Source organism: Periplaneta americana, chromosome 17 (assembly GCF_040183065.1).
Source record: "Periplaneta americana isolate PAMFEO1 chromosome 17, P.americana_PAMFEO1_priV1, whole genome shotgun sequence".
NCBI classification, from domain to species: Eukaryota; Metazoa; Arthropoda; class Insecta; order Blattodea; family Blattidae; genus Periplaneta; species Periplaneta americana.
In genome coordinates this window covers 84,522,498-84,549,355 of record NC_091133.1, presented here as the reverse complement: position 1 = coordinate 84,549,355, position 26,858 = coordinate 84,522,498, and positions in this window count along the sequence as shown.

The window sequence follows — 26,858 nt, the reverse complement described above, 5'->3', positions numbered from 1 at the left end:
TCCTAAGAACCTTATTCTCAAAAAACCCTTAATCTCTGTTCCTCTCTCAAAGTGAGAGTCCAAGTTTCACAACCAAACAGAGCAACAGGTGATATAACTGTTTTATAAATTCTAATCTTCAGATTTTTTGACAGAAGACTAGATGACAAAAGCTTCTCAACCGAACAATAACAGGCATTTCCCATATTTATTCTGCGTTTAATTTGCTCCCGAGTGTCATTTATATTTGTTACTGTTTAATTAATAGTTCATAGTATTTTATGGCTTAATTCATAAGTAACTCTTGTATACACGTAACTTTTATGTACATCAAATTGTTGTATTCTTTGTAGCTTGTAAGTTCATACATATTATGTATGTACACTTTTTGCTATTGAGTGGAAGAGAAGGCCTTACGGCCTTAACTCTGTCAGAGAAAATAAATCATTATTATTATTATTATTATTATTATTATTATTATTATTATTATTATTATTATTAATATTTGAAAACTATTTAACCAACAGACAATCTTGTGTTCGGTTGGGAAACTCTCTCTCTCTCTCTGATCCTTTCACTACTCTTTGTCGTGTTCCACAGGGTTCCACCCTAGATCCGTTATTATTCTTGCTTTTTATCGATGGCATTTGTAAGCCCATCTGTTCCCATTATCTTCTCTTTGTCGATGATTTAAAAATATTTAGGAAAATTAATAGTCTTGCTTATTGTCATTTACTTCAAAATGATATACATGCCATTCAACGTTGGTCTGAATATAACGATATGAAAATTAATATTTCTAAAATATGCGTTATCTCTTTCTCCAGGAAGACAACTACATTAAAGTTCAACTATTCGCTATCGAATGCCGCCATAAACAGGAAGGACTGTATAAAGAATCTCGGTATATATCTTGATTCTAAATTGTACTTTCATGACCATGTTGATCATTTATTTAATCATTCACTAAGAATGCTTGAGCTCATTAGGTCTATTACTTATTCCTTTTCCTCTCCTGATACACTACTTACATTATATTATGCTTTAGTATCCACACCTGTCTAGCCGCGAAACCAGGTGGCCCGGGTTCGATTCCCGGTCGGGGCAAGTAACCTGGTTGAGGTTTTTTCCGGGGTTTTCCCTCAACCCAATATGAGCAAATGCTGGGTAACTTTCGGTGTTGGACCCCGGACTCTGATAAAGCGTCGTAAAATAACCTACTACTACTACTACTACATTATGCTTTAGTGAGGTCTAAATTAGAATATGCATCGGTTGCGTGGAACTCTATTACTTCTACTGATTCGGCTAAACTAGAAAATATCCAAAGAAAATTAATTTCTGTTTGTGCGTTCAGATTTGTACGCAATTCCTCTTCTTTAAATTATGAACTATCTAGTAAATATTTTAACTGTACCAGTCTGCATTCGAGACGTCAGGATATAGATTACACTTTCTTTAATAATGCTATTAATGGTGTCATTGATTGTGATTCTTTTATACATAACACCTACCTTAGAATTCCAATGAAAGGTTTTCGTGGTCAAAGAATTTTCTTCACTAAATTATTTAAATCCCTTTCTCCAATAGCCAGGTGTATTAAAAGTGCTAATTTGCAAGATCAGATTTGATTTTACTTATGCATGATATATCCTTACTTGTTATTTAATATCTTTTATTATTTGTTAGATATTTCCATTTATTTTGTTGCATTTGGTGAATGATTAATGTTGATTGATTGTATTTCATCTCATTGCCATTTTCTGTCATTCATTCTCATAATCATTTGTTCTGTTTTGTTTTGTTTTTTATTTTGTGCTAAACTGCAATTGGCTTTGTGCTGTTGCTTTGCACATTAATATTCGAAATAAATAAATAAATTATTATTATTATTATTATTATTATTATTATTATTATTATTATTATTATTATTATTATTATTATTATTATTATTATTATTAACAGATTTCATATCTCCATTGTAACACCTCAACGCCTGTCTCCACTCTATTACATTTTCCTAATCCGAAAGCCAATACAGTTTATCTCACCACTCTATTGATTCATAAATTGAATTGAGGAAGCATCTCATCTCAGCGCTGCGGTCTGTTGCGCTGGGGCTGAACACAATCCCAACGCCCCACTATCTTGATGACGACAATGGATTATTACAAGGAGAATTCTCGAATAGATTACAGTTTGCGCTTTTATAATTGCGTTAATGTATGGGTTTCGATTCTGTTGACGAGATCTGATATCTACACCTTCCAGCATATAGCTACTGCCCCATTGTTCGATATAATAGCGGTGTTGGGGGCACAGTCCGGCAGAGGCTGTCACTAGCAGGGTTCTCCCTCATCCTCCCCTTCACTATTTTCACGGACTGCATTTTGTGTGTTCCCTCTCGCTCTTTTTCTGGACTTGGCAGCCCACGACACTGGTTTGGACAAGGGTGACAAAATATTTATTGATGGAGAAGCGAGTAAAAGAGGGTTGGGCCGATGTGGGTGTTGGTGACAGCATAAAACCCTCTCCCACCCCCTGCCCACCACCTCTCCGGATTTATTAACTCCAAGTGAGTCCACAAAGTGATACTGACCCCCGCTTTATTGTGGCGGACTTGAACTGCAATTTGTAACCCGCCGCTACAAAAAGTTATACCATAACAGACTGGACTTTGGCTCCACAGCGCTGATGATTTTTACACCGCTCCGCTCCCCGACATTATCTTCGGCTGCAGCAATTAATTTAGACCCGCCAGTGAGAAGAGAGGCGTGCGATATTATAATTAGCATTTACATAAATTTTACCCGAGCGTTAGTGTGTTTAAATGGGTAAGAAATATGATATATGGCACCCTGACTACAGCATATTTATTCTAATTTACTATCCTCAGCATCTTGCTATAATAAAAAGCTTCGGAAATAAATAATCCGAAAAAATACAAAATTGAGGGGTCCACTGACAGTGGAAACAGTGCCACAAAACATCAGATAAACTGAAATTGTGGCTGTGTTAAGTTTTCTGCTAACATCGCTTGTGAATTCTGTGATTCACAATGGAGTATAGCTCCATGGAATGGAAACAAAACTGTTCCATCGGTTGAAAACACATGGGCACCAAATTCACTAACATAAGCATGAAGTTTACTTTTCAATGCTTCACTGAATTTAGACATTCTAACTACCCGACCTTATACCTTATACCAGTGATGTCAATTGATGCCCATTCGAGCAAGCGCGCGCTTTAGAGCTCAGGAGAGCCTGAGCGCTTTACAGCGGAAAGGAAAGAGACAGACGAAAGTGGTAGTATATGCCGCTTGGTCGAGCTATATTCAGGGATGGTCAGCACTGATTCAATAGATAAAGGGAAGAGAACTTATTAAAACTGTATCCATGTTAATTTTTAGATTTGTCTGGGAAGTATAAGTGCATTATAAGAATGTAATGCTCTTTTTCACAAGTTTCATTTTTTATTCAAAAGAAATATTTTGTCAACTTCTTTTATAGAAATGTGAAATTTTCAGGTATAGGCCTATTTATTTAGTAGCCTTACAGATTGTTTTCGTAAATCTAATATACATAAAAAAATCCGTATTACTGAAGATAGTGTATTGAAAATTTTGAAAATATTCGCATGGAAATTGTTTGTAAGGAAATGAATTAACAAAGCAACTACTGTTACATCATAAGCAAAAGATATGTGCCCATGTGTTGTAAAAATGTAAGCTTTATAGCTTCAGCACATTTCGAGAAAATAATTTAATATTCTGATGTTAGGAAATTGCTAACCGATATTACCTTAAATGCATAATATGATAAGAGTTTTGTTATGTAATATTAGTTACACTTAAAACATATACAGCACCTAGGTAACTTTGCTTTGTACTGTAATATTGTTTTGATTAGTTTATTGATTACTTTTATAAGGCTAAAGGTACCATCAATATCAATTCCTACTTATCATGTCATATTCAATCTCTCTTTTTTTTTTTTTTTTTTGAGATATCACTTTCTTTATGATTGATGTATTTCATCCATTCAGTAGGCCTACAGTAGAGTTGTACTACTATGGAATTTATGTGAATATTTCTTCTTAACTCTTTATTATGTTATTAACATTTAAAATACAACTGCAATATTAAGAAATTGGTATTAGTACTTTTGTTTTACAGGCAATATAGATAATATCAAACAGAAAGAAGCCATATAAAAATAACGACATAAAATTTCACGTTCCGTCTGAAGTTTGTGCACCACTGTTTTCTTAACCCAACAGGTTGCTTATTCATATACACAACCCTTCCTCTTTCCATACTTAGCGCTTGATGTCCGCGCACGACATCAAGGTCAGAAAAATGCGCTTGCTTTAACATCACTGCCTTATACCTTCTGTCACCCGACAATAACTGACTGTTACTCAAATTTCTTTCTTCTATAATAATAAACACGTGTAGCAGAAAATTGTAATAGTAAAATTTGAAAATATGAAAGCAAAAATTGAAAATGCTGCGTGACAACTTCTATGAGAACGGGCTTAATATTTAAAGCTGATTGTTTGTATCGTGAAGACATGACGTATTTATAACTGTGGTAGCTGGTGACCCCACGCTAGACATATATCTATGGAGGCCGGTCGAGAGTGTCAGCATCTTCGGAGGACCGCCACAGGCGCGATCTGAAAACCAAGGAAGACAACAGGAATGATGAGGAAAGGATGATGAGGGAGGAAAGGAAGTAGCAAGAATGAGTGGGGTTCCATACGCATGATAAAGTTACCTGATATTCATCCATAGGAGTGAGGGAAAAACCCCGCAAAATCACCCAGGCAACACGTTCCAAGTGGAGAATCGAACCCTGGCCTCTGGGTTCGGGAGTGAAGACGCTACCACAAGACCACAGCGGTGGACATATCTCCCTTTACTCAAGCACCATCATATTGATCCAATTAATGATTTATTAGCCAATATAGCAATGTCCTTCCATTTTCAGTTCTTTTAGAATTTAGGTCTTTTTTTTTTTCATTGTTAGTGAAAATGAACAAAAATAATTCTTTTTCTTTCTCATTTTATGAAGCTATATTGTGATGTCATCTCACTCGTAAAACTTGCCAATAAGTGATAATCGGTTGACAAGCTTGTAAAAAATATGAAGAAAAATGTACTTAACCTGTCATTTGTCTCTGATTAACTTGTTAGCTTGTCATTAGTCAAAGTATTTGCTTTATAAAACAGGCCTCAGATGTTCAAACTTAGTGTAATTTCTTACTTACATTGCTTGGATGAAGCAAGGTCACCGTTTGAGACTATAATATAGAGCAAATGCAATTTTTCTCCGAGAGGTATTAAAAATCGAATCCATTGAATTTATTTGATGTAGCTATAAACATTATCATAGTAACATCAAGTGCTCATTCTTTTAACGTTCGAAGTCAAAAATAAAACACAGGTTATATGGCAAAACGTTACAAATACCTCTAATAGGCCTAATGACATCTGCTAAGTAACAAAATTAAGAAGAAATATGTAGACTTCAAATGCAAAACGGAGATTTCTACTGCAGTATGTGAAGGTAACGTGCGATTACCCCGGGAAATAATGCACGTGCAGGAAAACAATGAGGTCATCCGTCGTAATGAGGCTCGCTGCTGCCAGTCACCTGTCGGCCACCTGACCGAACAATGCCTCCGCTAATCCCGCTTTATGTAAGATTACAGCGATTCGTTCTGCTCCATCATCCTCCTCGTGGCGGGATCAATTTGTGTTTATTGCCAAGTTCGCGGATGTTAGGAAAGCAGCTTAGTGCGTAGCGTCCAATAAAACAACACTGGGTGTTCAAAAAAGTTGGCGACAGTTCAAATGTGTTATCTTTATTACTTAATTGTGTCATCATAGGCCTTCTCCTGTCATTTTTTTTAAGAAACGGAGTGATTCATTCATCAATAATATTATCTTCTCCCATAACTAACAAACAAAATTAAATCTATGAACCAGAATAGTTTCATCATAAGTTTAAATTTCCAAGAGATGTTCTACAGCTGTTGAATTTTCGTAGTTTGACAGGAAACAGGCCTACGATCAAGAGTGCTAGGAATGTTATATCGTAGTTAGTGTTTGTCAGCGGTTATTAACCTTTCAGACCATGACTGGATTCTAAGTTAAGCAAGAGGAAATTTAACTCTTTATTATCGATGTTCTTCTATGGAAAACTAACCTTTTAACATACCATAGTACGTGTAGATATTCCCTACAGTCGATGTCGATTATTGGTGCATAATTTAATAAAGAAAGGAACGGACGAAAGAGTTCATCAATGTAAAAAAACGAAGGTAAAGAAAAAGGAAACAAGAGGAAAATAAGGATGAAAGTGAATAGGCTATGCTTATGATTATAATAGAAAAAGAAAGTGGAAAGTGAAAAGAAGACAGAAAAATAAAGAGAGAAAATGAAATACGGCAAAGGAAAAAATACAGAAAAAAGTGAAAGAGAGAGAGAGAGCGGAAAAAATAAAATAAAGAAAGAAAGAAAGAAAGAGAAATAAAGTGAAGAAAAAGGAAAGAGTGGAAAATAAAACGAGAGAGGAAAATGAGTGAAGTAAAGAAAGATAGACAAGCAAGGAAAAAAGGAAAGACAGCAAAAATGAAGCAGACAGAAAAGAAAGAGAAAGAATTAAAAAGAAAGGGAGAGAGGAAAAAAAATAAAGTAAAGGAAGAAAGGTAGGGAAGAAATGAGACAAAGAAAGTCAGAAAAAATAAAGTACAGACAAAAGATGGAGGAAGAGTGAAAAAGACAGAGAGAGAGAGGGGAAGAAGAAATAAAGTAAATAAGAAAGATAGAGGAAAAAGGAGAAAAAGACAAGGAAAAGAGAGAGAGAAAAAAATAAAGCGAGGAAAAGAAATAAAGTAAAAGAAAGATAGAGGAAAAAAGAGGAAAAGAAAAGAAGATAACGTACAAACAAAAGAAAGAGAAACAGTGAAAAATAAAGAGAGAGGAAAAGAAATTTGCATGTATTTATTTACACTGCAAGTGGGCAAGCACCCGGTGGCAGCGGTACAAACAATATAAACAATACACAAAAAATTACAATACACAATACAATTACACAATACACAACACAATTATATACACAATACTATAAGAATACACAATACAATTGTACACAATAATTACAATTAATAATAATAATAATACTAATAATAATAATAATAATAATAATAATAATAATAATAATAATAATAATAATAATACGTAAAATAACCTAATTAATAAGTGAACCTACTTTTACATTACAACCCACATATGTAGGGCCTATAGGCTCTACATAAGTTTCACATTGGTACGGATAATAATCTTTCACTTTACTCTCATCTCACTGACTGCAGTGGCACTATGACACATTTCCTTGGCACTATGACACAAATATGAAATAAAGTAAAAAAGAAAGATAGAGGAAAAAAGGGAAAATGAAAGACGGAGGAGAAAAAAGAGAAAAAAGACGGTAAAAATAAAGTACAGACGAAAGAAAGACGAAGAGTGAAAAAAGAAAGAGAGAGAGGAAAGTAAATAAGGTAAAAAAGAAAGAGTCCAAAAGAAATGGAGTAAAGAAAGAAAGAGAGAGAAAAAGAAAGAGAGAAAAAATTAAAATAGAGAGAAAAGAAAAAAGAAAAGTGAAAAAATTAGAGAGAAGAAACAAAAAGAGAGAAAAAAAGAAAGAAAAAACAAGAATAGAAAGAGGGAAAGAAATAGAGAAAATAAAAGAACGCTGTAAATCATAATTGAAATAAATGAAAGTGGAATAAAAAATAAACAAGAAAATATGACGAAAAAAAAGACTAGAAGAGAAAATGGACAAAGGAAATGTGAACAAATGAAATGGAGAAAATAAAAGAGATAAATAGGAAAAAGTAAAAAGGAAAAGAATGAAAGAAGGAAGAAACGACAGAAAGAAATGAAGGATTAATATTCGGTGAGAGAGAAAGAGAGGAAGCAAGAAAGAAAGCAGATATAAAGAAATTAGTAAGGAGAGAATTGTAGATGGGAAATAAACAAAAAGAAATAGACTGCAAGAGTAAAGGAAGAAGGCTGAAAATGGAAGGAATAAAGTGGAAGTACAAAAATAAATGAATGGGAGAAGGAATGTATAATACATACACCAAAATAAATAAATTACATACATGAATAAGAAACAGTAGATCAATGAGGAACTGAATACATGAATGAATCCGTTGCCTGGCTTAAATGAAGCCTAATCAAGTTCCGATAATAGAACAACTCGAACAAACGCGATGCTGGGGGCGCATTCCTGAGGCAGAGGTGTGGGAGCACAGAAAGCATTCTCTACCCGAACAGTTGACAGGAGTGACTTTATACATCTCAGTCTTTTCTTCAGATTCCTCCCGGGAGGTCCTGCTCCCCCTTCCCACGCGTCTGCACCTTGTCAATCAAGTCCTAACCCAACTGCGGATGCCCACACCTTCGGAGATACCTTCACTTGTGGTCACTCAAATGACAGCCAATTCACGCGGTGCAGCAACCAAACTGTCTGCTATGACGCTACTGCTGCTGCTGCTGCTGCTGGAATTCCAAGTCAGCAACAAAACGCTTCAGTGAACACAGCAATGCAAGATGGCCCCACTCTTAATGAATGTTACAGGCAAAGAACTCTATTGAAACTGTCGTTAATAACTACGAAAGCAACAAGTAACAATTCAATGTTTCTTATTCTTCTCCTTCCCTTTAAGGGGACCCGGATGTGAATTTTCTACATTTTTAACATACACATGCATATATATTTTTTTTCCTCTGAAAATATCAAAGATATCTGTATGATATCTTTCACGTAAATTTACCATAGTAAAGTGAATAAGTATTGAAAAGTAGATTGAAATTCTTTAAATAGTTTGTTCACAAGAACAATTTTAATTCTGTTCAAAAATTTATAGGAAAAATTAAAAAATCAAAGCAGCAATATCTCAAAAACCCATGGAGCTACAGGTATAAAATTTGGGCAGGGCATGGTTGCGCTCCACGGTCAGGTAAAATGCAGCAGATAAAAAAGGCCCCTTTCCAATCAGGTAGAAAAAAGGGGCATGGCATAGTTGCACCCCGATGAAACCTTATTGATTTCTTATTCGATTTAATATTCACTATCGATAACGTTAAAATGAACACCACGAAGTTGGCAGTACTTTATTAACTGTTTTTCTGCTGTTTATGCAGTTATTATCGATAGCCTACCGTTAAAATAAACACCATGAAGTTGGCAGTATTTTATTAACTGTTTTTCTACTGTTTATGCAGTGATTATCGATAGCCTACCGATATCGATAGGCTCCGTTTCTTAAACCACATGATAGAGGAATTCAGAAGCGGTAAAATAGATGTTCTTAAAAAATGCAGCTACCACTATAATAATTTAAAGTAATTTATTTATTTTATGACAGTCACTTTCGTGTGTACTATGCCCATCGGGGCGCAACTATGCCATGTCCATTCTGCTACCTGGTTTCTTCGGGCCGCAACTATGCCATGCCTAGGCCTCCGATTTGACCGCGGGGCGCAACTATACCATACCGTAAAATTTTGTATCACATTTGAGAATGTCAGAATCTTCATTTTTTGCCAGTTTCATATAATGTTGATGTAAAAACTTAAATGCCAGAAATAATTTTCAATGATTAAAATTATTAATTTATAATTTAAAAATTTCGTTACTTAATTTTTCATGTAAAATGATCTCAATAGTAGTAATTTTTAGGCATAATATAATTTTCAAGAAAATGAGAAATTACCTCATGTGATTAATAAGTTATATCTAGATATATTGGTACTTCAATTCAACGTTGTTCCTTTTAAATTTCTATTCAGAATTAAGATTTTTTATTGCGATAAAACTATTAAACTAATTCCAATATCTTCGTCAATATTTATTCCTATTCTATGCTAAATTTACAAGAAAAATTATCTGCCGATAGCCTACCTTTGATATTTGCAGAGAAAAAAAAGTAAATATAGGCCTATGTTGAAAATGTAGAATAATCTAGGCCTATCCATATCTGGGTCCCCTCAAGGAATTTAACCTTGGATTTTCCAGTTCTCACTCTTTAAGGATTCAGAATAAGTATTTGGACTCATTTACTCATGTGGTCAGCTTGGTGTTATGTGGTCGCTTTACAGGGAAACTAGAGTTTTAAACTCTTGTTTCTCGAAATCTCTCTACTTTACTTCATTTCTATTATCCGTTTCACCTATATTTGGAGTTTCTCCCGCATTCCTTCATTCTAGCATTGTTATAGACGAGGGGGCGAGACCTGGCATGTGAGCTGTGCGATAGGGGAAAGAATGAGCTATCAGAAAGAGAGTTTATTTCCTATTATATTACATGAATCTACCGACATGGAAGTTTATCTCAGACTAAAATCTATCTTCCCCCTCGATACCCATTGGTGATATATCCACGGAACATGATAAGGTCACAGGACACATTAATACAGTACGATTATTTAATCCAGACAGTCGCCAGCAATATGCTCCTGGATCAGGCGAGTCTATTTAGTTACGCCAAGGGGTGTTTGGGTTAGTCACTCGCTTGCCTTCGGAGCGATCGAATGTCATGCGTGCAGTAGAGCAGTATGTTTGTAGTACAGTTAAGCTGAACTGCATTCCTTTACCGACCGTTCGTCCCTATCTCTACTCCGGAGCTCTATCCACTACTACTATTACTTCCCCTCTTTCGCGTCGTCGAGCTGTCAAGACTAATAAATCGGTCTGTAATAGCTAAGTATTATTACTAGGGACCGTATTCTGGCCCAGAGCGTACGGAGATAGCTGTTCACAGACTATATTGACGTGACATCATATTTGGTGCGTGCCACAGCTACTATCAGGGAACACTTGCGTCTTGTTTGTGTTGCAGTTGACGTTCTGTTCATAATCAAAAACTAGACCTCATAGTCTGTTAACAATGCATTACAGTGATAAAGACTGATAATACGATGATCTTTCCCACAATTTAAATTATTTGTTCATTTAATTCATTTATTTTTACTGGCAGAGTTAAGACCATGAGGCCATCTCTTCCACTCAACCAGTATAATAATAGCCTACATAGCAAATATAAATAACAGTAACACAGAAAACAATGGAATAATCATTCATTCAGTGTTCTGTCAAAGCGCAGGTCTTTCACTTCAAAACCAGCTTTCTCCAATATTTCCTATTTTCTGCCTTCCACTTTGTCTGCTCATACGATGCATATATCTAAATGTCGTATATCATCTGATATCTTCTTCCTCCCCGAACTTTTCTCCAGTTCACCGTTCCTTCCAGTGAATCCTTCAGAAGGCAGTTATAACTTAATAATAATAATAATAATAATAATAATAATAATAATAATAATAATAATAATAATAATAATAATAATAGCAGCAGCAAAATGCGGATGTGTTTAGTTAGCCTACATGTAATTTCAAGAATTAAATAACACTGAACAACAAATTTTTACTTTTTGTTTTGCTCCGAAATAAAAATAGGTGAATATTACTAATATGTATGGCCTAAATCTGAATTTAAAATCCAAATTGCCCCATCACATAGCCTACCATTTTCCGGGGAAAATGAATTGAAATTTTTAATGAAAAACTACCTTTTTTAATTTTTCACTTCTACTGATAAAATTACAGCACACTAGGGATTCAAAATGCCTCATAATACTTGAAAAATGTGTACTGGATACAAAAATGATGTTACATACTTTAAAACACAACAACAAATAAAACTATTTCATGCGAATAATGAGACAAATGTCGGAATTTAAACTTATATTTAAAATAATTTTCTGGATGATTTTTGCTTATAACTAGACCCGGGACTGTCTTTTACAAGGAACTAACAATAGTCTGTAGCATGCGAGATCATGATCTTCCTTTATCTCGCCTTTCCATTTCAGATCTTTCTTGATGAAATCTTTCCCCATGCGCTCATCGCTTACCGCTCCAAGGTTAGGAGGAAAGAAATCCAAAATGAGAACGTAAAAAGTGTATTTTGAGAGATATATTACACCCCATTTTCTCATATGCACTTCGCATGGTTTCCACAAGTTCTATGTAGTTACCTGCCCTAGAAGTTCCAAGGAAATTTGAGCAAACATCTTGAAAGTGCGCCATGTCATTTTTTCTGTAACGGAAAGTTTTTCCTCAAACAAAGAGTCAGCCATAAGTTTGTGAATTTGTGGACCGAAGAAAAATACCCTATTTTAATTTGCCTTCACTCAAACTGGTAAACTTTTCTTTTAAATAATGAAAACCACACCCTTGTTTCTTCATTGCGTAGACCTCACTTTCAGTTGTTATGAAATGTACTGAATGTTTATTTATTAGAAGTACAAAAGAACATGCCAACAACCATAAGGAACCGGAAATGTCATAAACTCATAAAATGCATTAACTTTTGTTTTGGATTACAACCCCCAAGCCGCACCAGATGTTTACTGGGGGAGCGCTTATAGAAAAGTGAAATCATAGTATATCTTGAAAACCTTACGTGATACGAAGAAAAGAGATGCATTTTCGGATTCATCGCACACCAAACCTTAAGGGACACAATGTTTTACGTCGAAGCAAAATTCTTGTTGTTCAGTGTAATTAAAATTTTCAATGAAAAGTATATTGTATTTGCAATTTTAAAAATGTGATCGTGCAAAAAATGTTGTACAATACGTACACGTTTGTGAAGTGCATTACAAAATCTCTGAAACTGAAAAACTCGTTTTGCTCCTTTTTCAAACTGTTCCTCAATTTTGTAAAAAGCACTTCCCAACCTTGTATCGTAATATAATATTCCCAACGAGCTTCTGCCCTTTCGGTCTGCAATGCCTATAAGATATAATGTAATGTGAACCTAATGTATTAAATAAATAAGTTTGAAATTTGAAAACGTCAAACTTGAAAAACTGGCTTTACTTATAAGACGACCTAATAAATTCAACGGATATAGAACCCTTGTCCCTTTGGTGAAAAAGCACCAATTGACTTAGGTACGGTGACGTTGTAACGTGATAGGATAGGTGATGAAATAAGTCCATTAACTACGCTTTAGTTGTTAAACGCGACTAGAGAAGAAGCAACGCCTTCCACATCATTAACTTCAGTGAAAACGTGTGTGTGCGCGAGGGTGTAAGCCAGTCGGGTGGGGTTTGTGTTGATGGCAAGTGACAGGCAGACAGATTCCAAAGATGACACGATAAGATAACGGACGCTAATCGCTGCCCTTCTATTTAGAAGTAGGAAAGAAAAGAAAAAAAAAAGAAAAAAAGGAAAAGGGTATGGCCTATAGAGTCGAAACTGACAGCAATTGTGAATGAAACAACTTAACTCATTGTTACAGCACGGCCGTAGTAAAAGCCTCCATGTCCGAGCATCAACACGCGTCCTTCAGTGTTAAAAACACAGCGATAAATGACTCACGAGTTGGCTTCATGTAACCAAACGCTCAGACTACCGGTCTGCATTCCATGTGGGTGGGCCCCGAAGGGAGAAGTGGTAACTTTTCGTGTCAGACAGGGCAACTAATTACATAATTTGACCCCATTAAGAGGAAATTTGATTGTAGAGATAAAATTGACACTACTGTACGAAACAGAAATCTATAAGAGGGTGTGGAAACACTCAAAAACCTCAGAAAGAAGATTATGAAAGTGGCAAGACCCCAAAAATGGAGCATCGTTGCAGTAATAGGCTATATTACAACAGTGGTTTTCAAATTATTTCAGACCATGAGTCCCTTGAACTTAAACAGATACATTTATCATTAATCAGGTAAACTTGTCGTACTTTAATTTTTATTGTAATTGTAATTGTAAATTTAATATTAATTCTAATTTTATGCTTCATATTACTAGTTGTAATCCCCTGGTAGAGGGGCGGAGAAGGCCTGACGGTCTTAACTCTACCATGTTAAATAAATAAATAAATATTAATACTAATTATTTTTTTCAAAAAAGTTTATTTTTGCAAAGGAAAAAGAAGCATAGAACAGTCAAAAAAGAAGTTGGAAAGATGGTAGGAAGGCAGAGTATTGAAGAGGGACATACAAAATGCCTGTATTGGAAGAAAGAAGAGAAAGAAGATAATGTTATGAAAAGTGAGTAATTTCCTTTTTCCGCCTTTTCCAACAACCCACGACATATAGGACTGCTATTATTGAACCGCTAAATATAGAATGAATACATGCTCAGTTTTATTGATTTTATAGGAAAGGCAAAAAATAGTCATTTGTCTTGTAAGTGGTTCGATTCCCGGACCGACCAACCTGACTGGTTTTTCCGTGATTTTCCACAGTTACTTAGGCAAATGCCGGGTTGGAATTTTCATTGCCACGGTCCATTTTCCTTTCCCCTCCCGTGCAGAAAAAGAATTTAGATTTCATTTCATATCATTCATCTTCCTCATCTCATTCAATAGACATATTCAGGTCAAGACGAATGTCTTCGTCCGCTTAGGGGAGGAGGTGTCCTCTCCGCAACCGTTTCCGGGTTCACAGCCTTCCGCAATATCTCTGCCAGGATTCATTCCTTAAGAGCACTTCCAAGGGCGCTTCGGCACCTTGGAAGGGACGTTGGAATGGATCCTATGCTGCTTGGTCATCTCGACAGTACGAACTTAGATCGGGGGAGGGTAGAAGGTCCCCCTTGGGTGAACGGGTGAGGGATCACATGCGGCCGGTAGGATGGTACACCCTTATATTCATTCATCCCATAACATTCGGCCTCAGTATGGCCGATGTGCAAAGGGTCATCCTAACCCACCCGTAGCCACCGTGACCTAACCTAACCTAACCTGTAAGTGGCTTAAAGTGACCATTACTTGTGAGTGAGATGTTTGTGACACGAACACATAGTCTAATGGATTTTAGCCACGTGTAATATAGGCCTACAACGTTTTATCTTCTTATAATATTAGTTACCGGTAGCCATAAGAATATTGTTTAAAATCCTAGCATGATGTAAAATAATTATTTATGATACAAGTTTGTAAAGGTTGTCTTTTTGGCACGCCTTGTTTCACAAACTTTACACTCGTTCCAAACAGATAACTTTACGAATGTGTACCATACAATGTATTTTTCAGACATTTCTCAATAGTATTTTTCTTCTTCTGTCGACGATAACAACTGTCATTGAATAAATGAAGTTCTATTACAGTTAAATATGAACATTTCTTAAGCTTTCTTTCTGCACAGTAAGTGCATAATAAGTCACTTTTACGTACAGAATGATGGGGTTACACCTTTAATAATAATAATAATAATAATAATAATAATAATAATAATAATAATAATAATAATAATAATAATAATCCGTGGCGCTACAGCCCACGAAGGGTCAAGACCGACCAGCCGGCTGCTGGCCTCACGGCCACATGCCGAAGAAGAGGTGGACGATCATCCAACCAGAATGGAGGTATCGTGTGGTTAGCACGATGAGTCCCCCAGCCGTTATAGCTGGTTTGCGTAACCCAGGGCTGGGCAGCAAGAGCGGATTCTACTCTCTCACGGGGAGCCATATGATTTCTCTTCATCCCCTTTCTTCCCCGCCGAACACCGCGCAGCGTTGATTCAGTAACGGATGAATATTAAGCGTCCCCGTTTAGAGTCTGGATCCGCTCCCGATGCCCAGCCCTGGCGTAACCGGATTTCGCTCCCTATCGTAGCTCCCCAAGTGCATCACGATGCTGGGTGGGCACCGGTCCCATACACTGGCCGAAATTTCATGAGAAAATTTCTTCCCCCATGAGGATTCGAACCAGCGCGCATTCCGTAACGCGAGTCCGAGGCAGGATGCCTTAGACCACGACGCCATGGTGCTGTACGGGTTACACCTTTACATAACAAAATGAACTTTAAATTAAATTTCACAAAAAAAGTGGATATTTAGCGAATTAATTGAAAGAAAGTGCAGGAGCTTATTTGGGACAATAAAACAGCATCTTTTACCTCTTATGTTATTATTATAAGGGAAGTCACATAAAACTGAAAATCCCTCTTCTGTTCTTACGGAGTGTTGTTCGTACTGTTGCACTTCAAATAAACTAAGAGTAATATTAGACTAAGTAAAGAGTAGGTAGCAGGCTGAATTACTTGCTTGTAAGCTATTGCGTAGCTTAAGAATGCTACATATTTCTCACTAATTTGAGAATAGGAAGTGGCATAATATCCTTGAATAAGAAAAAGGTAATGATAATGATGATGATGATGGTGATGATGATGATGACAACGACGATGATGATTATGATTAAAAGAAGTTAGTTCAAGCTAATAACTGTTAGGCCTAATTAAATGAAAACTACGGACTAACGTGCAAACTAGTGAAAGAAATGATTACAAATTATAAATTTAAATTAAACGATACACATAAATTTCATCTTCATACTTTTAAATATTAGGCATAAGCTAATCTACTGCTCATTCAAACCCTCGACCATTAATTTGTAAATGTAAAAATGCAGCTATCAAGTTGTGCGTCATGTAATGTTTGCCACTCGTCTACACTTACCGCAGTTACTGGAATGCGGGGGATGACTGCATCGCATGAAGGTATTTTATGGGCATGGAATCCACACACTTTTTTGTTTGTTAAAAATGTTTGGATATTGATATCTCTTTATCTGCCTGTTTTTAACTTCAATTTTGCTACTAGGTCCACCTAACAACATCGAATATTTTTACAATCTGAATTCTTTTTTCCCCCTCGTATAAAAATGTAAACATACCAAACAATGATACTTGGCAGTCAGCCAATTAACTACACGATGGACAAATTAATAAAAATGTAAACAGCGAGTTAAAAAATTCACCAGCTTCATTTTTTCGATCATTGGTAACTGTAAAATTGAGAACAAAAGAATACAATTTCCATCGTTTTAAAGCGTTCAGCTTTCCAAAGTTCAAAATTCTTAATAATAAACATAATTTTCTTCATTCATTCTTGCAGCCCATTATTCACTAATCTACCCCTTCCTCTGTTCTTTCGACGTTCATTTTTTCAATTTCTCATTATCTGAATTATCAATATAGAGTAGCTAATGTGAAGTTAAAAATCGTAGATCTATAACAGCCATCGTCAACTGGTCTGCATATTAGTTCGGAGCGCCGAGACGCTGGCTGAGGAGGTAGTAGTGTGCAGTGTGTCGAGCCAAGCCAACGCATCCCATCACAGAAGCCAAATTTCTGACCATAATTTACAATCCCTTCTTCGATTGTGTTCTACACGAGTATTGAAACCTAACATAAACCAGTTAGTGAGGGAAAAACGAATTAAAAAAATCCAGGAAAACCAATGCTAATGATCGGCGAAAATCGAAAATAATTTTTATCATTCGTTATTTACATTGTAATAAAATAATTTAGGCCTACTTCAGTCTTGTAACAGAAACGACAATATGTTTCATATATTATACAAAATAACAAATAATTGGTTTTGTGATATAGGCCTATAGTTTCAGATAAAAAATGGATAATTAATTTTATTTTATTGACGACACTTAAACAAAGGAATAGGATGACAGGATTTAAATATTAGTAATGGGTTCGATTTGTTTAATATTTTGTAACAGTGAAAATGCATTATAGGTCTGTAAGTTCTTAATTACTTTAATATGAAAAAAAAACTATTTGTTTTCAAAACCGCTGCAATACATAACGAAAAAGTATAACTTGTTTGTTGTCTTAAACTAAAAAGTGATTTAAAAATCCAGGAAAACCAATGCTAACGAACAGCGAAAATAAATTTTACAATTTGTTATTTAAATTGTAATAAAATAATTTAAGCCTACTTTAGCCTTGTAACAAAAACGATAATTTGTTTCATATGTTATACATAATAACAAATAATTGGTTTTGTGATGTATAGTGTCAGATAAAAAATGGATAATTAATTTTACTTTATTGACGACACTTGAACAAAGGAATAGGATGACATGATTTAAATATTACTAATGGATTCGATTTGTTTAATATTTCGTAATAGTGAAAATGCATTAGGCCTATAGGTCTGTAAGTTCTCAATTACTTTAATATAAAAAAAACTATTTACTTTCAAAACCGATACAATACATGAAGGCAAAATACATAACTTATTGTTTCTTGTCTTAAACTGAAAAGTGGTTTACTTGTCACACAGTTCCTCTTAAAATAAATTAAGGACATGCTTCTTCCGTGTTCATTATAATTATTAAATACTGATTAAAAGGGTCGAACAAGTGAACGGACGCCACTGCCATCATCTGATTCCTCCCCCCCCCCCACCTCCTGCTGCACAGTTGATGTCTAAGGGATAGAACTGAGCAACGAGCAAACTGTCCCTGCACCATAGTGCACTGAGATGACGACTCCTGATCTATAATATGAAACTGGTTTATAATGTTGTTACTTTATTGCATGCATCCTTATTTAAGGAACTCGCTTCCCTCGTTTCGTAATTTTGACGAATGCAATAACTGTATAAAATTATAAATTAAACGTCTTTCATACGCTATTTTTTGTACAATAACAATATAAAACAGTTGTAGAAATGACACATTAAAATTTGTAATGATAGGTAGTTTGATATCATGGTCTAGGCACTCTAGCCTATGAAGAGTAAGTTGCTATGACATCAATGATACAGTAAGTATAATTATAATGACTATTTCGTTTATATGACGTCATTCCATTTTCGACCAATGAAGTGTAATGACATTTTGAATTCCAACCAATCACAGTCAAACATCGCTTAATTTCTGCAGCTATATTTATCGCTGTCAATTCATCGCCTGGTCGTTCTTTTGTTTAGTCGGTGTCGCCAACTGTTTCCCCGTAAATCGATTATTAATTAATATATTTACGCAGTGAAGACGACGTTCAAAACGATGCACCATGCATCTTAATTGAACGTACCTTTTAAACTTGATTGTTTCAATATTCTTCCCAGATTGCACGCATACGCGATAGGAATATTGAACTGTATAGATGCAGCTTTAGTCCCGTTACAAACTGCAGTGAGAATACGTTTGTCGAGCTATGGAAAATGCTTTCCTGTAGCACGGAGTAACGGTCTAAATAAGGTACAGCTGATATTGTCCCGCTTCCACAGATATCTAACCTAATTGTAGCTTATAAAATTTATATTACGTGAATGAAATTAAACATTAATAGAAAGTCAGATGTTCAAATTTATATAACATCAGCCCATATCAAACCCAAATATCTTGTAGGCTATAGTATTATATGCAATGTCTTTGATCGAACTTCGTTCCTTATGGTGTAATAAAATGCGTATTTCAATTATCAATACAGAGATGGCTTCACTGTGTAACAACATATGTCAGATAATGAAATCTATTTCTGTTATAATAATTATAGAAAAGCGCAGTACATGTAATTAACATTGTTAAACCTGTATTTCGCTTTTCGCAATTGGCATTACTGAATAACATCCAATTTCTTTATTGCAGTAATCGATATTCATCTATTTCAACTTCACGATGTCTGGATAGGTTAGTATTCGTAAATATACAATTATTAACATTTTGTGATCGAATTTTAGGGTTATATTATTTACATTTTTATTTTATTCACGAAATAGGCCTAATAAATCTCAGACCTCTCGTGACATTACTACAGAAGAATCGTTTAATAATACTAATTTCATGGCACAAGTCATGTCATAATAAAATCGTTCATAATAGAAGTCATCAACTCCTTCATAAGGGAAAGAATAAAATTCTGGAAAATTTACATAAGTGGAATTACAAAACTTAGCAAAATCAATAAGTTGAACTGTTAAACAAATTGCTCAACAAGAGGACATTTTTCTAGTTCTTACTTACAACGTCATGTTTCTTTAGATAATACCAAAGCTTTTGATTTTTGTCGAGATCAGTAAGAACCTAATTTAAGTAACAACTTTTTAACAGCTCTCTATGAAGTCTTCTCAAGCCTCTCTATTAAAAATTCTCATAGGAAGTTATTAAGAGGAGGTTATGTTTCAGTGTCATATCCTGTAACACGAGGATCCACGCTTCCTGAAAGGGAATATCTTTGAGCAATACAAACATCTTCCGGGAGGAAGGAGAAAGGGTTAGGTGGGGTTCTCGGATAGTGGGAAAAGGAAAAAATTAGGGGAGAAAACGGGACTCTGGAAATCCCCTGATTAGGATTAAATAACCTCTAGACGTGACTCAATAAAAGCGCTCGGCGACCGGCTTTTGTTTCACGCAGAACAATGGGCCGCGCAGCTAAAGTTCACAATGGTGAGGGAGGGAAACTCCCGCCGTTAAGGGGCCTCTGACTCGTGGACACCATCAAATGTGACACAACGGAAGGGATGAAACTGGAGTAAAACTAGGCTAGTTAGGAGTGGCATGCGTCGAGAATAAACTCAAGTAATTTCTATTAAAGCCACGCTAAATGGTAGCTTATACGAGTCAAACAGTGTAAAGATCACGGTTTTCTGTCAGCTGTGAAGCAATTGCTAAGAACGAGTAGTAAGCTGAACTTTACAATACTTAAGGTGTTTCATACGGTAGAGGGTTGAACTTTTTACAAAATATGAAATAACTTGACTACCATTTCATGCATTTTCTTCAAATTTTGTACACTTGCTTTACATGATTTTAGCTTCAATTTGATATATAATACATCTAGTAACCATGAATATGTTTGAAAGTTTGAATTATTAAAAAAAAAAATTGTCTTACAAAAAACATGATTTAACCTAAACTGAGAAAATAATAGCGATTTACTATTTTTTCCTTAAATTTGAGATCATAATCTAAAGATTGGCCCATAGTGAACATTACAGTTGACTTCATACTAAATTTATAGATTTTTAAATTTGTATTTAAAAAAATTGTTTCTTTTTCAATGTATTTTTACTAAAAAATCGTTCATTTTTCATTCAAATTTAACCATTGTGGTCCAACCTCTAGAAATTAGTCTATTACAAAGGACAAGTAGGCTATACAAAATTTGAAAGAAATCAAACTCTTCTTGAGATATCAGGTATTTTGTATAGAAAAATATAATTATCGGAAAAAATAGGTCTAAAGTTGGAACATGCTTGTAGTTACATCCTGCTCTAAAAAGCACCTGCTGTATATGAATCGTTGAGAGCAGAAGTGGTGTAAGTCAAAAATGGGTAATGAGAGTTATAGTAAACATTGTGTAAAATACAGCGCTAAGTAGCAATTAATATTCAATTTATTTAAACTATTAGTAGTCAGTGGATAACACGAAGGACATTAATTGCTACTTTGCGCTGTATTTTACAGAATTTTTAATGTAAACCTTATTTGACTTACATCACTTCTGCTCTGAACGGTTCATATGTTACACTCTCCCTGTCAACATATATTTGAAAATTTGGAAATATAAATATAGAAAAGTATAGATTACTCTATCGAATGATACAATAAAAAAATTCAACTTTTTTCACTATTCTTACTGTATAAGGCCCCTTAAAGTAATAAGTAAATTGGATTAGAAGTGCTCAGAAACAGTTTTAGCCTTACTTTCAATAATTGTATGAAATGAGAGGGGTTTAAGGGAGACACGGGTACTAAGCTTAACTCACCGAGACATTTCTGCTTGCGCCACACTCCATCTTAAAATGAGGTTGTAGCATGCTGAATCTACTACGTTCCAAATGCAGAAGGACTTTCGTTCGTCCCTTTCATGCATATACATACAAACACCAAATCAATAACAACGCATTTACCTAACGATCCGGGGTAGTACGTGACAATACATAAAGAGGGAAGGGAAGTCCTGAACGTCCTAAATTTGCCTATTACAAAGCGAAGAAGGTAAATAAACGTCCAAAATCAGAAGACTGTACAAGAGGATGTACAAAAAAAAAAACTTAGGCACAATGAATAGAAAAGGAAAAGACATGGGGAGACACCGAGATGTGCCACCGTCACCTCAAATGTTCTCTGACTTCGGGTCGGAGATAATGTTAGTTGTGCCACAATTCCCGGCCCGAAATAGTGTTAGATGCACCAAAGTTTTATAATTGCTTATAATGACACATAGCAATTATCTTTCCCCTTCCCAATTTACCAGACATAGGACTGGATACGAAATTGAGTAGGTGTGATTAAAATGATTGGTCAGAACATTTGATCAGTATTGGTTAAAAAGCTTCAGCGAATTTACTAGGGAGGATCGGAAAGTAACGCACAACAATTTCTTTACGGTATACTATTTTGGTTAGGACGTTCAAAGTTGGCAGATAGTTAGTTTGAATCTTGCGCTACAGACAGCAATGGCTCGATTAGGTGTCACCCTGGTGGAACGAGCAGTAACTACTGAATAAAGATGGAACGTGTGCTAGCATCGATTACTTGTGAAGAGCAGCGAGGTGTACTCCGTTTTTTTCTGAGCAAAACAAAAAAGTCCAAGTGAAATCCACAGGTGTATGGTGCTAATTGTCTGGACCGTAGCAACATCTCCAGGTGGTGCAGGTTCTTTGTAGGGGATCGAGTAAATCTTACCGACGAAGCAAGTTCCGGCCGACCAGTGACCGCTAGTAACACCACCCAATGTCAGAGGCATTGAGGCGGCAGTCATCCACCCTACAGTCCAGACCTCGCACCTTCTGAGTTTCACCTCTTCGGACCAATGAAAAAATTCCTACGAGGCCAACGCTTTGGTTCGGATGAAGAAGTGAAATCAGTCGTGCGCAGGTGGTTATAAGCCCAGAAAATGGAATTTTATGAACGAGGTTTACTGAAGCCTGTTCTTTCAGAATCGTAATATGCTTGTACAGACCCAGAAACAAAATTTGGAAATGAAGTTGGAAAATTCAGGTGGCCCAAATTTTGTTTCTGGGTCTGAACTTATTACAGACTTCACACAAATGTTTCTCATTGGTAGGCCTACATGCTGATGACTGTTTCGGATTTTAAATTCGGAATTCCAATAAGCTGTCAATGAATATAAATATGCTAGGATGATTATAATAAAAGGATCAATTGAACTATGATTGAAACGATTATACAGCATTTGTGTTTTCTTCCATCTTTGTCCAGATCAAGAAACAAAATTTGGGCCACCTGAATTTTGCATGTTCCAGTTATAACATACCGCCCACATTCTGGGGGAAGAGGGAATTTGGTGTAGATCTCGAATATGTAACCGCAAAAGGAATCTATTCTGTCTCCTCCAGATTATCTAGCCATCAAGTCATCTGTGGAGCAGTCATCAATGTATTCCATTTGTAGAAATGGAAGTTCGAAAAAGTAGCTAAAAATTCACCAGACTCATGTCCACTTAAAAGAAATTTGGCGCACTTAGATAATTCTATCTACAGTAACTGCTCTAATCATATAATCTCGTGGCGCTGCTGAATGTTCACCAATCCAATTTGAGAATTAAAACCTCATCCATGGCGCACATGGTATACACGAAGCCATGGACAAGATATGTGCATTCAAGGGTCGAGGCCATAGAATAGGTATTGGTTATCGTGTCAGTAACTACGATTCACCAATCTTCGTCCTCGTCTTTGACACGATAACCAATACAATCAATATGCCAAATAGGTGCAGGTTCTCTAATATTCCATCCCCCAGTGCTGCTCAGCTGGTAAAGATAATAACGAAGAATAACGACATGATGTCATGAGACAGCACGGTTCACAGAGAGAGGAAGAACAACAAATGTTAACGCAGAAGTAGAACTAAATATATCAGCACGGAAGCGGGATTGTAATAAAATGAAGCACCACTAGCCATGTATAATAGTGCATGCAGACATAACATAGTTTAATGACAGCTGCAGTTTCGACTGTAGAGCTGAGACTTTAATTGTGTTATTATGCTTAATGTAAATAAAGTCTAATTTCGAAATAACAGGCTACGTCTTGCACTGTACTCTACCCATATAAGAACTCGTGAAGCGTTCACAAATGTCAAAGACACTCTAAGTTGCTTTCAGCTATCTCTTTTCGACTATGCGAATCTTCGGTTCTTCGACTTTCAGGCGAACAACACTCAAAAGAAGTTTCAGAGATCCTCGTGTACAGGGTGGGATGTGTTCAACTACATTATCACCACGGGTTAATCCTTAAGATAAAAGGAACAGAATTTTTCTTTCCCACTTTGCGTTATTTATTTTAATGTAGTAGAAAACCGACTTTCTATGTAGAAACAATCGCAACATCGCAGTAAATTCAGAAGCAATTGCCAACGCATGGAAACACCCCTTCTACGCAGCCTGTCTGCTATACGCTCCACTCTGCAAAACGCTCTACACCCCGCGATATGAAGCAAGTGTCTACTTTTCGGGAAAAAGCATTGGCAAACACACATTATTTAAAGTGATTTATTAATAATTAAAGTATTAACTTAAAATATTCTTAAACCGTAAACGTGACAGGGACATTATGCAAAATATTTACTAGAACTGATAACTGTAATGTAGAGACGTTTATAAAATGTGCATTTCTAAATGTGTTTAAAAGATAATGGGATCAAAAATTAATTATAGTAATCTCAAACCTCGAGTGACATTTATGAGGACTATTTTGTGAATAAAATAAAAATGTAAATAATATATCCCTAAAATTCGATCACAAAATGTTAATAACAAATATTCATAAATACTTCACATATTCTGACATTGTGAAGTTGAAATATATGAATACTGATTATTATAATAAAAAAAAAATTGGATGTTATTCAGTAACGCCAATTGAGAAAAGCGAAATACAGGTTTAACAATGTCAATTACATGTAAGCCTACTGCGCTTTTCTCTTGTTATTATAATAGGAATACATTTTCATTATCTGCTGAAATCATAATTTAATTTATACATCTATACTAATAATAAATCTGTAGCCGAAATTTTTCTGGTAATTTTCGATTTTCCAAAAATAATTGGTCCTAACATATATAATTAACCACCCTGAAACATAAATTCGTTTTTTTGAAATTTTTGTTTGTATGTCTGTCTGTCTGTCTGTCTGTATGTTTGTTACCTTTTCACGCGATAATGGCTGAACGGATTTCGATGAAAATTGGAACATAAATTAAGTTCGTTGTAACTTAGATTTTAGGCTTTATGGCATTCAAAATACTTTATTTAAAAGGGGGGTTATAAGGGTGCCTGAATTAAATAAACCGAAATATCTCGCTTATTATTGATTTTTGTGAAAAATGTTACATAACAAAAGTTTCTTTAAAAATGATTTCCGATAAGTTTTGTCCCAGGCAAAATTTTGATAGGACTGATATTTAAGTCTGTCTGTCTGTCTGGATGTTTGTTACCTTTTCACACGATAATGGCTGAACGGATTTCGATGAAAATTGGAATATAAATTAAGTTCTTTGTAACTTATATTTTAGGCTATATAGCATTCAAAATACTTTATTTAAAAGGGGGGTTATAAGGAGGCCTGAATTAAATAAACCGAAATATCTCGCCTATTATTGATTTTTGTGAAAAATGTTACATAACAAAAGTTTCTTTAAAAATGATTGCCGATACGTTTTATTCCAGGCAAAATTTTGATAGGACTGATATTTAAGGATATACAAGGGTTTTAAAATAACAATACAATACATTTCCACCGCCGCCTCAGATTATAGTGTCGTTGTTCCGTAACTTCTATGTGCAAAATATTAAATTTTTTAGTAGGAAGAAAAACAAATTCATCCATTCTATGGCAGTAGTGAATAGGAGATCGTGAATTCTTACATTTTAGAAAGAAATATAATTAAGTTATATATAGTAGATTGTATTATTTGCTGCATCACTATTTAAGTTATTTAATAGAGCAAAAATCTAAAAATCGATATGTGACATAGGAGTTATTACAGGAACGACGACGATGGCTACAATGAAATCAAAACAAATGACTTCGTCTATTTAAGGCGGCCTTGACGTTTATCAATATTAATATACAGAGAATATTTTGTGTATTTGTATGAAGTAATCTCAGAAGCTAATTAACCTTCACTATTCGAAATTTGTAGTTTCTCTAGATGGGTGTAATGCTACAAATGAGGACTGAGGTAAGATGAAAAGAAATCTGTAGGCACAGAAAACTTGATATTCTGCGAAATATTATATAACTTGATTATGGAACTTCATTTGGTCCACATAAAATACTCTAATTTTATACACTCATTTTACCATAGAGATCACTGGAGTTGAGGTATTTTAAAAAGTGTCATGAAATTGCGTTCTTGCGCTCATAATTTACCCATATTCGTTTCCTCTATTTCTTAAAATAATATTTATATAGGGTACCGTACCTCATTTTTTTATTTGCATGAACAATGATATACAACCGAGCGTTGGCTCAGGTGGTAGCATTTGAGACACGCATTCGGGGGTCCCGGGTTCAAATCCCGTGGCGACCAATCTGACTGAGGTTTTTCATGATTTCCCTTAGTCGTAAAGGCAAATGCCGGATTGGAAAGATACATGCCATTATTCATCACCGCCTCAATTACCAATACCAAAAACATTAATCAAAGTCTATAATCGGTTACATGAACACAAGCCATCTACAACACACAATAGAAACAAGAACTCAACAAGTGTAAAAACGGCCTACTGATATAACCACACAATCTAAACATGCAACATGACCACAGATGTTAAGGCGTGAATAAAATAAACTTAACAAAAAAAAAAAAGAAAGAAAGAAAAAGATGCACAGTAAGGTTAACATAAAAATGATCTTCGTACACAATCAGCTCTATTACTTTGGAGTGATTTATTAAAGGATGCATTCAAAACTAATTTAGAAAAATGTTAAAGGAATTATATTTGCACCAAATGAGTGGTCTCTGGAACAAAATGATATCATTTTAATTATTTAAATACAATTTAAAT